Raw genomic sequence first — 16725 nt, forward strand, 5'->3', positions numbered from 1 at the left:
ATAATTTTCTATCGGGGGAACCCCGCGCCTCATCACACACTTCATTTAATTTATCTGATTCAGGAAAAACTATAGGTAGTTTTTCCACACCCCACATAATACCCTTTTTTGTGGTACTTGTAGTATCAGAAATATGTAACACCTCCTTCATTGCCCTTAACAAGTAACGTGTGGCCCTAAAGGAAAATACGTTTGTTTCTTCACCGTCGACACTGGAGTCAGTGTCCGTGTCCGTGTCTGTGTCGACCGACTGAGGTAAAATGGGCATTATAACGTCCCTGACGGTGTTTTAGACGCCTGGACAGATACTAATATGTTTGCCGGCCGTCTCATGTCGTCAACCGACTTGCAGCGTGTTGACATTATCACGTAATTCCTTAAATAAGCCATCTATTCCGGTGTCGACTCCCTAGAGAGTGACATCACCATTACAGGCAATTTGCTCCGCCTCCCAACATCGTCCTCATACATGTCGACACACACGTACCGACACACAGCACACACACAGGGAATGCTCTGATAGAGGACAGGACCCACTAGCCCTTTGGGGAGACAGAGGGAGAGTTTGCCAGCACACACCAAAAACGCTATAATTATACAGGGACAACCTTTATATAAGTGCTTTTCCCTTATAGCATTTTAATATATGTAATCATATCGCCAAATCAGTGCCCCCCCCTCTCTGTTTTAACCCTGTTTCTGTAGTGCAGTGCAGGGGAGAGCCTGGGAGCCTTCCCACCAGCATTTCTGTGAGGGAAAATGGCGCTGTGTGCTGAGGAGAATAGGCCCCGCCCCCTTTTCGGCGGGCTTCTTCTCCCGTTTTTCTGAGACCTGGCAGGGGTTAAATACATCCATATATCCTCCAGGGGCTATATGTGATGTATTTTTAGCCATAAAAAAGGTATTATACATTGCTGCCCAGGGCGCCCCCCCAGCGCCCTGCACCCTCCGTGACCGCTGTGTGAAGTGTGCTGACAACAATGGCGCACAGCTGCAGTGCTGTGCGCTACCTCAGGAAGACTGAAAAGTCTTCTGCCGCCTGCTTCTGGACCTCTTCCATCTTCGGCATCTGCAAGGGGGGTCGGCGGCGCGGCTCCGGGACGAACCCCAGGGTGAGACCTGTGTTCCGACTCCCTCTGGAGCTAATGGTGTCCAGTAGCCTAAGAAGCCAATCCATCCTGCACGCAGGTGAGTTCACTTCTCTCCCCTAAGTCCCTCGATGCAGTGAGCCTGTTGCCAGCAGGACTCACTGAAAATAAAAAACCTAAAAACTTTTTCTAAGCAGCTCTTTAGGAGAGCCACCTAGATTGCACCCTGCTCGGACGGGCACAAAAGCCTAACTGAGGCTTGGAGGAGGGTCATAGGGGGAGGAGCCAGTGCACACCACCTGATCCTAAAGCTTTATTTTTGTGCCCTGTCTCCTGCGGAGCTGCTAATCCCCATGGTCCTGACGGAGTCCCCAGCATCCACTAGGACGTTAGAGAAAGAGAAGTAATTGTGCCACTGTATGGGTCATTGGTGCGGCCTCATCTGAAATACTGTGTCCAGTTCTGGAGACCATATCTCCAGAAGGATATAAATACATTAGAGAGTGTACAAAGAAGGGCAACTAAAATGGTGCATGGCCTACATCACAAAACTTACCCAGAAAGGCTAAAAGATCAAGGGGTCGATTCTATTCGGCAACTAATGAATAGCGCCGGGAATTAGCTCCCGACGCTACTCAATTCAGCAACGAATTACCTGCAATTGTCAGGAATTCTTCTCTCATCCCCGGTGGATGAGAAGAGAAACCCGACAAAAGTGCTGCCTCGCGGCCGGCGCGAGGCTGATTCTGTCGGGAATCAGCCTCGCGCCGGGGAGTTAAGTCGGAGAATGCCCGTTCTCCCGACAATTCAACCTGTTTTGTCGGCGAGAACGGGCCATCGCCGACGTAACTAGTTGCTGAATTGAATAGCGTCGGGAGCTAATTCCCGGCGCTATTCATTAGTTGCCGAATAGAATCGACCCCCTTAACATGTATAGTATGGAGGAGAGAAGGGAAAGGGGAGACATGATAGAAACTTTCAAATATACCAAAGGTTTTAACAAAGTTCAGGAGGGAAACATTTTTCAAAGGAAGAGAAGTATTAGAACTCGAGGACATACACTGAAACTGGAGGGAGGCAGGTTCAGGGGAAATTTAAGGAAAAAATATTTCACAGAAAGGGTAGTGGATAAGTGGAATAGCCTCCCATCAGAGGTGGTAGAGGCTAAGACTGTGGAGCAGTTTAAACATGCTTGGGATAGGCATGTGAATATCCTTACAAGGAATTAAGGTTCAAAGAGGGTTGCGATTACCTAAAGGATAAAAAAAATAAAAATGGGCAGACCAGATGAGCCAAGTGGTTCTTATCTGCCGTCAAATTCTATGTTTCTATGATCATACATTAGTTTGTACATAAAGCCTTGTTAAGACAGCATTCAAGATTACTATTTAAAGAGATTTTCTCTTTCAGACTACTAATGTGCATACATACTACTGTAGAGGCTAACCCACTTGCACCCTTACTAAATGTACAGATTTTTTTCTAGTATCTTTCTGAGCAGCTTTAAATCATAGCATATTGTTTGGGTGTGTACACACCCGGGCGATATCAGCACGATATGGATTTTACGGTGAGAAATACCCATATGTGCGTTTCCGTAATTGCATGAGATACCTTCTGGCTGGCTATGCTGGACGGCCAATCAAAAGATAGCGCATAAAACCCAGTGCAGTGTAATGAAGGACGGAACACATCGTTCTAATGTGTACCCAGCCTTACCTGTCAGGACACAAAGCTATTTGTCATCACTTGATACAACTGCATGCAACAAAGCCATGTAGAATACCCGAGCCCCAGGAAGAAACAAGTATGTCTGTAAATACATGGCTGAAAAAGACCAAAGGAATCTAGAAACAAGGCGATGTAATCAGCAAAAGTTGCCATAAGGCATATAAAACACACTAGTACACTAAATTCATCTGAAGACCGGAAAACAATTGCCTTTGAAAATGACTTCCAGAGGGAACACAACCACACCTTTGCCCTGTAACTGTAAGGTCCAATGCATTATGTACAGTCTCAGGATGGCAACCACAAATCAAAGGTTAAAGACACCAAGGCTGTCATTTTACACATCTTTACATTAAACTTACCTCTTCCTTTGCTTTAGAAATAAAATTAAAGCTCGCTATATCTACATACGTTGTTGGACTACATTAACAGATATTCCACAATTACTTTGCAAACATTACAATGAAGAACAATTTAGCATAGGCTTTGAGGAAGGGCTGAAACCAAACTATACTGAACGGTTTAGCCCTTGCTTTATTTTTTAAATGTTAACTTTTAAAAGTTAATTACAAATAAAATAAAACACAGCTAGGAATAAAGTGGCAGTAAAAAGACATCCAATCAAAAGTTAAATAGGGAAGGAAAGAATGACATTTTACTTCCTGATGCATGAAATCCGTACAGCCTGCAGTGTGACTGGATCACACAGCCCACCATTATCCATGTGTAAGGATTGTTAGCTTGGGAGGGGGGCGCCATCACCTCTTGGTCACTATTAGCCAGTCTTGTCTTATTACGCTGTTCTGCATTGTACACAAAGCATGCTGCCAATATGTAAGTAACTGTTAATTAATAAGATCCAATCAGCTCAAATTAGCAGCACAACAGGAAAGTTGAAAACTTTTTTATATATATATCTAAAAATGAGGCCTTAAGAGTGGTAACCCTGCCTACTGCAATCCGCCAAGTAAAGGTCACTTATAAGAGAAAGATTAGTAGGCGGATGCACTACAAGTAATGAGGAAGTGTTAGCAGGAAGGGTCCCTGCACAGTGCAGGCATAGGATCAGTGTCAGGGTACAGAGCCTCAGCAGGTGTGTATGTGCTGAGAATGAGGCTCTGTCTCCCAGCATGGAGCAGTGTGATCAGCAGGGACAGGCTCCTCTGTACTGCCACCTCAGCACAGCCTGTATTACCGGTATGGGGGAGGGGACTACTTAAAGGGCCAGAGCTCCCTGCCAGCTCAGCATGCATCCGACAGCGCTCTCTGCAACAGATTAACCATTTTGCTGCCTGCAATAGAATTTCTGAAGGCCTTCTGGAGAATAAATACATTAAACTGAAGTTCACATACAGATTACAAAGTAACATTTAGACTGTGGGTCCCGCAGACATTTCCATATGGTTGAGGATTAGCAGGACGACTGGGGATAAATTATGTTATAAGGTATAGAATTACAAAAAGGAAAAGAACCAAAACTGAAATCAAAGTATGTCCTAGGAAAGACTAACTTTCCGTATACATAAAGGGGGTTTTCCAGATTATTTGCCATACCTCTGCAAACGCATTACAGATCCTTATCCACTTAATTACCCACAGCAGAAAGTGACAGGGAAACAAGGTAAACAATTAAGGAAAAAACCACAACATCCAGCAAAGGTTTTTACACGAGTGATTCTAGCGCCCTACTCCAATCAGCCACACAGTCACATCACACACCTTTCGCCTGATCAACTCTCCGAATGGGCTCAATAAATACAAGTTGAGAAACATACACAAACGTTCCCTCAAAGAGTCTGTTTCGTGAATAGAGAAATCCCTTCAGAAAGTAGAATGCTTGGAATTATGGAATGTGCTCGGAAAGAGCTTTTTTTTTTTTTTTACGGAACCTTTAACATAAGGGGTGGCGTCTCAGCTTCACAAACAGGACAATGACTAGCACAGGCTGACGATCAGGGGACTAGGGAGTCCAATGCTGGAACTGTAGCAGAGCTCCAGTACACCAATCATACTTTAAAGACTAAAGGGCCCTACACACTGGCAGATAAAATGCACAACATGAACGTTTTTGTTCATTAATGAATGAGAACTCGTTCATATCGTGCAGTGTGTAGGCACCAACGATTAACGATGCACGCCCCGCGCTAGTTAATCATTGGTGCCCCGTCGCTTATGCATGCAGGCCAATATGGATGAGATTGTCCATATTAGCATGCAGTGCTATGGAGCCCGGTGGAACGGGGTGAAGAAACTTAATTCTCCCCGTCACCCCCCCCCCGCCGCCGGGTCGCCAGACGGCTGTATCAGTCGTCGGGCAGCTCGGCGGCGGATCTGCTAGTGTGTAACATTGTACATTGTGATCATTAGTGTAATTCTATTTTTCTAATTTGTTACATTTTACTGCAGAGGGTCTATTCGGTTTGACGCTAAATTCACACAAAAAAATGTCTTTGTAAAACTTGTTCTCCCTTATGCTACATATTAGCCTTGTTTTGCCACAGCAGAGCAGTCAGACTATTACCCTTTCATACCTACTAGAAAGTAGGTGACAATCCTATTAGGAGTGAACAAAACTATTTACCCAACAATTCAACTGCTTTTCGCTGGAGACTGGTTAATAACTTTCATCAGTTTTTTTCCAGCCTTACAATTCTGTAATGTATTCTGTATGACATTTTAATAGAATCCATCAGAAGAATATGTTGTCTGGCTATCTCATAGAAACATAGAATTTGACAGCAGATAAGAACCACTTGGCCCATCTAGTCTGCCCCTTTTTTATTTTATCCTTTAGGCAATCTCAACCCTTTTTTAACCTTAATTCTTTGTAAGGATATTCATATGCCTGTCCCAAGCATGTTTAAATTGCCCTACAGTCTTAGCCTCTACCACCTCTGATGGGAGGCTATTCCACTTATCCACTACCCTTTCTGTGAAGTAATTTTTCCTTAAATTTCCCCTGAACCTCCCCCCCTCCAGTCTCAATGTATGCCCTCGAGTTCTAATACTTCTTTTCCTTTGAAGAATGTTTCCCTCCTGAACTTTGTTAAGACCCTTGATATATTTGAAAGTTTCTATCATGTCCCCCCTTTCCCTTCTCTCCTCCAAACTATACATGTTAAGATCTTTTAGCCTTTCCGGGTAAGTTTTGTGATGTAGGCCATGCACCATTTTAGTTGCCCTTCTTTGTAAGCTCTCATGTATTTATATCCTTCTGGAGATAGGGTCTCAATAGACATGTTCTGCACTAGCACATTGAAGAACATGCTATGCTCTGGAACTTTGTACTGAGACTTCCAAGCAACATGCGACTCTGCAATGTAATACAGTATGCAATAGGCCTACATCAAAGGTCATTTCTTTTCTTTATTACATACTTTTCTACTTCGCTTTGGCATGCTAAGTATCTGATAGTGGAGAACTTTTAAAAAAGTCCTCTTCTGGCCAGACCAGCAACGCTGGACAAGGTACACGTATAGCACCTACTGACCTCACAATAAATGCTCTACACAATTCCCACAACCAAAGACCTGAAACTGCCACCTTCAATAAAAATGACGATTTACATTGATGTATGTGATGTTGCAGATTACTAATGCAGGAGGGTGGTTTCTACGCCCTAATAGTACATATCCTTAGTCACAAAGACTTGCCAACAATGTGACAGCTAATTAAGAAGCTAATGAAATTATCCACACCAAGAATGTCACCCTAAATAAACTACATTAATCTATTCAACCGCATATGGGTCATTACCCTAATTTTAATATTTTTGCAACTTTAGAACATTTATGAATATGTTATAGGAAACATTACAGTTTGTTTTCACACCGCATTTATGCAAATAAACTAATGATGGTTGCAAACCCCAAGAGGAACAAAACAGTCTTAGAATATGCTACGCTTTTTATTGGTGACCTATTCAACCCATACAGTTATAATGTTAGGAACATGGGATACACTATGGGGTCAATTCTATTCGGCAACTAAAGAATAGCGCCGGGAATTAGCTCCCGGCGCTATTCAATTCAGCTAAAGTTAAGTCGGCGATGTCCCGTTCTCACCGACTTAACAGGTAGTTTTGTCGGGAGAACGGGCATTCTCCGACTTAACTACCCGGCACGAGGCTGATTCCCGACAGAATCAGCCTCGCGCCGGCCGCAAGGCAGCACTTTTGTCGGGTTTCTTCTCTCATCCCCCGGGGATGAGAGAAGAATTCCCGACAATTGCGGGCAACTAGTAGCAGAATTGAATAGCGTCGGGAGCTAATTCCCGACGCTATTCTTTAGTTGCCGAATAGAATTGACCCCTATGTATACATATAAAATTAGTAAGAGTTTACTTGTTATATTATGGGTTTACGTAGGTTAGTTTAGTGTGTCCATGTTCTGAGCATAAACCAGACCACACAAACTACTTTTTTAAGCATTGCCCTACATCCTGAATAATGAACATGTAACTATGTACATTTTAATATATGAAGTTCAAAATTAGATTGCTTTGGATGACTGGTGTGTGATGCAAACAGGTAGATCAAGGAGACCATATATTAGGACTTCATACAAGACAAGTTAGCAAAAACAAAAAAAATTCAAGGTAATTATTTGCCAGAGAGAGTAAAAAAGAAACCACATACAAGACAACAAGTTACAATTATTTTAGTCCTCACTTTTTCATTTGCAGGGCTTGCAACATTCACTGCTGGCTGAGAGATGGATTAGGAGGATTTCACCTCCCCCTTTCAACTGCATATCCCTCCCACCCTAGGCCTCTTTCAATGCCAACGTCACCATATCAGGCCCAGGTTAAACCTGTGTTTCAGGCTAGGTACAGAATTTAACACTCACCTCTACAGGTGGTAAAAAGATGATGGAAAAAGCATAAAACGTATTAATGGCAAATGCGGTGGAAAAGTTAGGAGCTAAAACATTAGGCCCGTCACCCCATTCCCGCTATCTATATTAAGTGCACTAGCAACACTTTGTACCATCTGGCAGCAAAACTGTATACCAACAGCATAAACACAAAAGGTGAACTATACACATAGTCCTATATAGCAATGTTAAATAGTTTCCCCACTGACAGCACCGCCACCCTGCAAAGACTCGGATTTGGAAACGGGCGCAATATCCAAAAAAAAAAAAAAAGTTTTCAAAAACTCTGACCTGGTTAAGCTGCGCCAAAATGCGCACCTCGCAGACTACAGCCATTCGGCTCCTCCGCTAGCTGTCAGACTACTACAGTAAAGTGGGCAAACCAACATTAAATAACATAATAACATTTACTGCCCAGCTTTCCACATTCCTTCATTCATAACACTGAATGTAGAGAAATAAGTTACATGGATGGACCAGAGTCGGACATATCCCCGGGTTGGGGGGGGGGGGGTTTCAGGTAGATGAGTCTCAGGATGAATTCCTATGTGGGTAACATATGGTAGAGGTAGGTGTGCAGCACAGCACAAAGGACGTGTGACCTACATCAGACCGACATCGATGGGGTCGGACAGGACATAGGAGTCTATGAACTAACCACTGGAGAGAGATAAAGTGGAGAGAGATAAAGTGTCAGCCAGGCACCTCATGTCATGTCACAGGCTGTGTTTTACAGATGACATGAGCTGATTGGTTTGTAGTAATCGCTCTCCAAGGCTTAATACATCTGCCCCATTGATCGGCAGGCTGGTCGGCCAGAGATCTATAGGGCGCCTGGGACGTGGAGTGCGGCTGATGGAGAGAGCAGAGCCAGGCTGCCGCTACCCCCCATACAGATGACACCACGTAGCCAGCAGTTACAACGCCTGCCTAGCGTACTACCTCCAGCCATATAGCGGGTATCGGGCCCCGCCGTCACACTATGATTGCCCCCTCCTTTCCCCGCCTCACACTCACTCCGTGTCCCGATCCGCTGACTGCCGGGGAAAGCGGCGGCCGCCTCGTCCAGCGTTTATATAGAGCACGCTGCAGCCTATCACCTCTGGGAACGTCATCAGCCGCGACACGTCAGCCGGAGAGTGGGGCTGGTGAGGCACAGGATGCGGAAATGCATCACGCAAGGCGGAGGGCGGAACTGGGTTTTTTTTTTTTTTTTTTTTTTTAATGATACAAGCTTTATTTAAAACATTACATAAGTGAAACATATCATAGTAGATTGCAACTAGTCCTGAGACAGAGATGGGCCAGCTTCCAGATGCATGCAATATACATGTTACAGGGCTCCCATTATTATTATTACATTTTATTTCTAAGGCGCCACAAGTGTTTTGCTGCGCCGCTCATACAGCACACATTAGAAATATACAGGATACACAGAACTTAACATTACAGTAGCTGAAAACTAAAACAGAGCACAGGTAACACTTAGCACCACAATTCTCAGTACACAATACATCATTATACCTCCCAACTGTCCCGATTTTCGCGGGACAGTCCCGTTTTTGGGGGACTGTCCCGCTGTCCCACCCGCGGGCAGAGCCGGCCATAGGCATAGGCAAACTAGGCAATTGCCTAGGGCATTTGATATGCCTAGGGGCATCATCAGCTTCTGCTGATTAAAATGATATGCGGCATGCCTATATTCTGTATGTAGCAATTCATATGCAGATACAGCCACAGTCTCACACAGTATATAGGCATGCTGCATATCAGTTTAATCAGCAGAAGCTGCTTGTGCATCCTAGCCACATAGCAATGCAAAATGAGATGCATTTTAATTAAAAAAGGTGCCCGACGTTAGCATTGATGCAAGATTTGTGAGGACACATCTGTATCCAAGCAGAGGCAGAGGTTACAGTGTTAGTGGAAGTGTGAGTGTGGTGTGCATGTGAGTGGGTTGGTTGTGCAGTAGTGTTCAGAATATGTGTAAGGAGCATTATGTGTGTCATGTAAAAATGAATTAATAATGTGCAACATATGTGTAACAGGGTACTACTGTATGTGTGTCATTATGTGTATAGGGGAACTAATAATGTGCAGCAAATGTGTAGGGGGCACTATGTGTGTCATTATGTGTATAAGGGCATTAATAATGCAAGAAGATGCCCCTTTTTGGGCTGTGCGTCAAATGTGCGAACTGTTCCTATTTAAAATATAGGGGGTACAAGGACTGCTATGGGTGAGGGGTGATGGTGCTGGGAAAGACGTGCAAGGTCAGAGGCAGAACCAGCGGTGGTGCTAGGGGGCACCAGCCAAAATCTTGCCTAGGGCATCATATTGGTTAGGGCCGGCTCTGCCCGCGGGCCACAGTGTCCCGCGGTGGGGGGGGGGCAGTTGGGAGGCTCTGTCTCTCGCTGCCCTGCTTAGCAGAGCAGCGGTGAATAGACGCTGTGCACATGCGCACAGCGTCTATTCATTGGAGACAGAGGGAGATGGGGCATGCCAGCAGCTCACAGAGCGCTGGGCATGCCCCTTCAGTGACGAAAACGGGGGGCGTGGCTCGCGATCGCGGGTCCTCCGCGAAGCCACGCCCCCTTTTCGTAGGCCACGCCCCCTTTTCGGGAGCGCGCCGCGCGTGTGTCCCTCTTTAAAGAAGAGACAAGTTGGGAGGTATGCATCATACTTGTCTACCCTCCCGGAATGGCCGGGAGGCTCCCGAAAAACGGGTGACCCTCCTGGCCCCCCGGAAGAGCAGGCAAGTCTCCCGATTTACGGGGGTCACCCCCTGCCGCCGCCCACTTAACGAGTAAAGTGGGCGGTCTGGGCAGGCGATGACGCGATTCTTGTTGAATCGCGTCATCGTAACCACGCCCCCTGCTGTATAATGCTGGTAATCGCGGCATTACACAGCGGGCGTGGCTTAAATGACGCGTCCCATAAGCCACGCCCCGTTCCGCCTCCGGCCCGCCCCCCTTGCACGTCACCTGACTGCCAGCCCCCCCTGCTGAGCCGACGGGCTGCTCTCTCCCGGAGAGAGCAGCCCAGAAGTCGGCAAGTATGCAATACATACCCTCCAACATTTTACATTCAGAAATCGGAACACTCGATGCAAGGGGGCGCAGCCATGTGTAAAAGTGGGCATAGTCACGGGTAAAAGGGTGTGAGACTAGTCCGCTGCTACAGCCACAAGGCAGACGGAGCTGACTGTCAGCTCACTTGCGCTGAGGGACTCTGTTCCCAAAATGTTGCTGTAACCACACCGACAGAGCCGCCATTCACTTCCCCAGAGCTGCGCCCCCAAGCACTGCTATTGGAATTGTCTAGAATCGAGTACAAATCGCTATACCATACCCTCCAACTGTACCTTTTTGGCTGGTAAAATACAGTTTTTTATGGTCTGAACCAGTCATAAAGGGCTTTGTACCGGGTTTCAGCATCTCCCATTTCTATTGATTCCTATGGGAGCGCTGTGGGGACACGCCCCCTTTAGCCATTGAAACACCACCTTTCCCAATTTGTACCAGTTTTCTCCTCAACCGTGTTGGAGGGTATACAATACAGCTGAGATGTAAGGAAGCAAAGGAGTAGATGAACGGTCACTAGTGAGAGGAAATGCAGGTATATATGGTTGCTGAGTGGGGAGGGCTATAATAGAAGTGCAAGAGAAGATGGTTGTGCGAACAGGAGGGAAGAGGGCTCTACTCCAAGGAGCTTACAATCTAGGGGAAGAGGGTGACATGAGGCAGGGAGTAAGCGAGGCAGAGATGGCCAAGGCATGGCGTAGTGGGTTGGGATAGCAGCCTCGAGATTAGGTTATGCGGAAGGGTACGCTTTGATGAACAGGTGGGTTTTCAGTGCCCATTTCAAGCTTTGCAAGGTAAGGGAGAGTCTATTATAGTGAAGGAGCTCGTTCCAGTGAAGGGGGGTAGTGCGAAAAAAATCTTGGATTCGCACATGGGATGCAGTGACCAGGGTAGAGGAGAGGCGACGGTCATTGGCCATGGGAGGGAATATGTAGAGAGAGTAGTTTGGAGATGCATTGCATTTTATATGGTTTCTTCCAGTTATTAAAAATTGGCATTTAAAATGTTTTATTTGGGAGCCAGAAGACTAGTCACATGCAGTAATCTCATGACTGCCCCGGGCCTTTCTAGCTATGAGAGAAAGGTAGAACCACAGATATATGACTGTATGGCGCAGCATCTGAGGCTTTGGGTGGTCATTCATTGGAAGCTGATGGTTGGCAATCATCAATGTTTTAGACTCAATAGATTCTTTTTTTTTAATTAAATTCAGAATTGTGATGGTTGCAACCATCATGTGCTTGTTTCTGATGGCTCATGAGATGTTAATTATATCAGTTTAGTTGCAAACGACGAGAAGCAGTGTCCACAGTACCTGTGCATGCATACTAAACCATCTACTGATTACCCTGTGATGGCTGCATGTCATCATATCATAATGTTATACTGGCAATAGTGGCACTATTATATTGAGTTACTGCTTAACGCTGTGGATATTTTAAATGGGTCAGCTAGTAATGAATCCACACGTGCACCAACTAGGAGCGGTGTCGTATAGAGCCAAGGGCGGGTACTAATTACACAGGCCTGATGGAGGGGCCCGACCCAGGGCCGGTGCTAGGGTGTTCGGCGCCCCCCTGCAAACTATAAAATTGCGCCCTCCCATATTCCGTTGGTGTGCGCCGGGAAAAGGGGTGTGGTCTCACAAGTAAGGGGCATGGCCACACAATAGTACCCCCATTTAAAATTACGCCACAATGTAGCACAATCTTATTAACCTTATACATAATGCACTCACAGTAGTAGTAGCATCCTTATACATAATGCCCCCCAGTAGTAGTAGCATCCTTATACGTAGTGCCCCCCCAGTAGTAGTAGCATCCTTATACGTAGTGCCCCCCCAGTAGTAGTAGCATCCTTATACATAATGCACCCAGAGTAGTAGTAGCATCCTTATACGTAGTGCACCCCCAGTAGTAGACGCGTCCTTATATACGTAATGCTCCCCCCAGTAGTAGAAGCGTCCTTATATGTAGTGCACCCCCAGTAGTAGAAGCGTCCTTGTACGTAATTCCCCCCTAGTAGTAGTAGCGTCCTTATACGTAATGCCCCCCCACAGTACTAGTAGCGTCCTTATACGTAATGGCCCCCCCAGTAGTAGCATCTTTACATGTAATGCCCCCCCTGTAGTAGTAGCGTCCTTATGCATAATGCCCCCCCAGTAGTAGCATCCTTATACGTAATGCCCCCCCAGTAATAGTAGCGTCCTTATATATAATGCCCCCAAGTAGTAGTAGCGTTCTTATACGTAATGCCCCCCCCCAGCAGTAGTAGCGTCCTTATACGTAGTGCACCCCCAGTAGTAAAAGCGTCCTTATAAGTAATTCCCCCTAATAGTAGTATCGTTCATATACGAAATGCCCCACAGTAGTAGTAGCGTCCTTATACATAATGCACCCCCAGTAGAAGCCTCCTTATATGTAATTACCCCGTAGTAGTAGTAGCGTCCTTATAAGTAATGCCCCCCCAGCAGTAGTAGCGTTGTTACGCGTAATGCCCCCCTGTAGTAGCGTCCGTATACGTAATGCACCCTCCCAGTAGTAGTAGCGTTGTTACGCGTAATGCCCCCCTGTAGTAGTAGCATCCTTATACGTGGTGCACCCACAGTAGTAGTAACATCCTTATACGTAATTCCCCCCTAGTAGTAGTATCGTCCTTATAAATAATGGCCACCCCAGTAGTAGCGTAGTTTCACGTAATGCCCCCCTGTAGTAGTAGCGTCCTTATACTTAATGCCCCCCAGTAGTAGTAGCGTCCTTGCATGTAATGGCCACCCCCAGTAGTAGCGTCATTATACGTAATGCCCCCCCAGTACTAGCGTTTATAAAGTGCGCGTACGCAGACATACCTCACACACACAATTCACACATATATACACACACATACACACCCACCCACCATATGCGCACACACACACACACACACCACTTACCTAAGCCAGTCTCCCTCTGTACTGCAGCCTGGTCTGTGTAGCTCCGCCCCTTCTGTCCCGTTTAGCCCCGCCCCCTTTCGGTCGTTTAGCTCCGCCCCCTTCTGTCCCGTACTCAGCCGCTGTCACACGGGGAGGGGAGGCAGGAGGTTTTTGATTCTGCAGGCGCTGCTGCCAGTGACTGTCATACCATGACAGTCACAGCAGCAGCAGGGGGAAACAGGACGGCGCAGCAGTGAAGGGATTCAGGGCAGGGGAAGCGCCTCTCTGTCCCAGCGCCTCCCTGCACTGCATCCCTTCGCTGAGCGGGTAGCGCCGGGCCTGGCCCGACCCCACCACTCATCCCACCCCACCCCCTTACCTGGCAGTGCCACACCTTCTGATTGTCAGCCCAGCACATGCAGCAGCCGTGTGGTGGGTGCAGGGAGGCTGTTCTGCCTGTGATCTTCCCCTGGCTGTGAAGCATAATGGCACCTGCTGCAATGCCACAAAAGCTGTTTGTTTGTTTGTTTTTTTGCAAGGAGGGGTGGCCATGCCTTCTAACATTAGGTCACACCCCCTCAAAGTATTGGGGCCTAGTCATCCATTCAATGGCCCTGACTAGAAGATCTGTACAACATGAACTGTTAAGGGGGGTACTCACGGAGCGATATTCTAAGCAATCTGACTAGATTGCTTAGAATATCAGCAAGATCGCTCCGTGTGTAGCCCCCTCAGCGATAGCGATGCGTGGCCCCGCACATCGCTATCGCTGCTGCTAGATTGGCCTGCATGCAGGCCAATCTAGCGGGTCGCTCACTTCACCCGCTGGGTGAAGTGAGCGGCCCCCCGTCTCCCCCGCACGCTCAGCACAGATCGCGCTGTGCTGAGCGGCAGGAGAGATGTGTGCTGATCGGTTCGCTCAGCACACATCTCTCCCCGCATCGGCCCGTGGGTACTGGGCTTTAGGAGTTGCTGAGAACTGGAGTTAGAAGACACTGGCCTAGAGTCTATTACTGCAACAAGATCATAGTAAATTGGTAGCACTTGCTTTATAAGAGAGGCCACAGAACACATCTGAGCAGTGTAAAAATCCTATTTATTTTGATATTGATATAAATCAAACCGCTTGCATCAATAAAATTTTTAAAAAAAGATAAAATACTGAACGTGCTATTGAAGAAGGTTGCTGAAAAATATGTAAAAACATAAGGATATCAAATATAAGCAAAGTAAAACATTTGACACAATTAATACTTTCCAATGTATCAATATTATTGTATAAATTGTCCAGTATAACATTTTGGAACATTGTTACTAAATAGCTACAATAACTTGTCAGCATGGCAAGAAAAGGAGCCAACCAGAATGTGATATCTTGAGACAACTGTGGGACTAGCCCTTTAAATTGAGGTGGTTATAAAAGCCAAATTAAGGAAAAGGCTAAATGTGAGACATACAGCCCAAGAACGTAAGAACGTCTTCATTGGAAGACATAAGGGACCATGCGGGTTATTCAGGTTTGTTCGCAAACCAAAAAAAGGAGATTTATGGTAAGAATTACCATTGTTAAATCTCTTTCTGCGAGGTACACTGGATTCCACAAGGAATAACATCGGGGTGTAAAGTTGGATCTTGATCCGAGGCACCAACAAGCTAAAGCTTTGACTGTTCCCAGGATGCACTGCACCGCCTCCTCTATATCCCTGCCTCCAGGCACTGGAGCTCAGTTTTGTTAACCAGTCCAATGCAGTAGCAGGTAAAAGAGACGACAGTAGTTAGTAGCCACAGATAACCACATTCTCACGACAAGAGAAGGTACCAGCGGCTAATGCCATACAAACCCAAAGAAGCTAAGTGCGTCAGGGTGGGCGCCCTGTGGAATCCAATGTACCTCACAGAAAGAGATTTAACATGCGTCAGGGTGGGCGCCCTGTGGAATCCAATGTACCTCGCAGAAAGAGATTTAACAATGGTAAGTCTTACCATAAATCTCCTTTTCTGCAGCGGGGTACAATGGTATTCTACAGGGAATAACATCGGGGATGTCCTAAAGCAGTTCCTCAAGGGAGGGGAGGCACTGTAGCGGGTACAAGAACCCAGCATCCAAAGGTAGCATCCTGGGAGGCGGAAGTATCAAAGGCATAGAACCTGATGAACGTCCTCACTGAGGATCACGTAGCTGCCTTGCACAATTGTTCCAGGGACGCGCCGCCCAAGAAGGTACAACAGACCAAGTAGAATGGGTCATGATAGTAGCAGGAGCTGGAAGTCCAGCCTGCATAAGCTTGTGCAATCACCATTCTAATCCATCTGGCCAAGGTTTGCTTATTGTTAGGATCTCCTGCTCTGTGCTGCCACGTCGCCATGGCAACCGGGAGGCAAGTGTTAGCGAAGTAACCTGAGCGCAGCTGATACTCCGGTCCGGGTTTTTACTGTGTAGTGGTTACAGGCTCTGTGCACGGCAGGGAATCCGGCGCTGGTTTTGTGCTCACAGTCTGCGAGGTCTGAGTGGGGCGTGGACAGCACCTGCTATATAAACCATCCTCTCAGGCTAGGCAAATGCTGCTGAATCTTTGTTTGTTAGTCAGTTCCAGAGAGTTAGCTAGTACTGTGTGACTTTGTATTTACTTGTTGCTTACTGCGAATAGGCCTTGGGATTCGGTACTTCATTCTGCCAATCCGGACCTAGCAGTAAGACTGGAGTCAGTTGTTTGACCTGCTGGGGTTCTTTTGCTATTCTGTGAACCCAGCAGGTTTGCGGCTGTACTCTCAGACCTGCTTGCTTAATCCTCCCTCACTGTGCAGGGCGTCCAGGTGTCAGTTTAGTGGCAGTAAGCTGAACCTGTGCCCTGCAAGTGGGGGTTAGGATTGTGGATACTCTCCTTGTGTCTATATTTCTATCTCTGACCAAGGAGTTTATTCCCACACCAGTTGGTAACCCTTTGGGGTTTCTTCTGTTGCTCTTAGCAACATCATTTCAGGTGCTCCACATGTTAAATCACTACACATCGCTTCATTGTCCGCTCTATTCCATCTGA

At 46.5% G+C, this 16725-nt stretch overlaps 1 protein-coding gene across 2 annotated transcripts in view; it reads right to left on the bottom strand.

The window, feature by feature from the left end:
* The window catches only part of HDLBP (high density lipoprotein binding protein), a 124642-nt gene extending 110507 nt beyond the window's left edge, over nt 1-14135 (bottom strand). Inside the window, exon 1 of one of the 2 annotated variants that reach the window (XM_063915813.1) lies at nt 14067-14135. The gene's annotated coding sequence lies outside the window, so the exon portion shown is untranslated. Of the gene's footprint in view, nt 1-8710; nt 8809-14066 lie in introns of those variants that run through there. The other variant, XM_063915812.1, reaches the window with a different exon arrangement.
* Nucleotides 14136-16725: the final 2590 nt, after the last annotated feature.

This window comes from Pseudophryne corroboree, chromosome 4 (genome assembly GCF_028390025.1).
Source record: "Pseudophryne corroboree isolate aPseCor3 chromosome 4, aPseCor3.hap2, whole genome shotgun sequence".
Classification (NCBI taxonomy): domain Eukaryota; kingdom Metazoa; phylum Chordata; class Amphibia; order Anura; family Myobatrachidae; genus Pseudophryne; species Pseudophryne corroboree.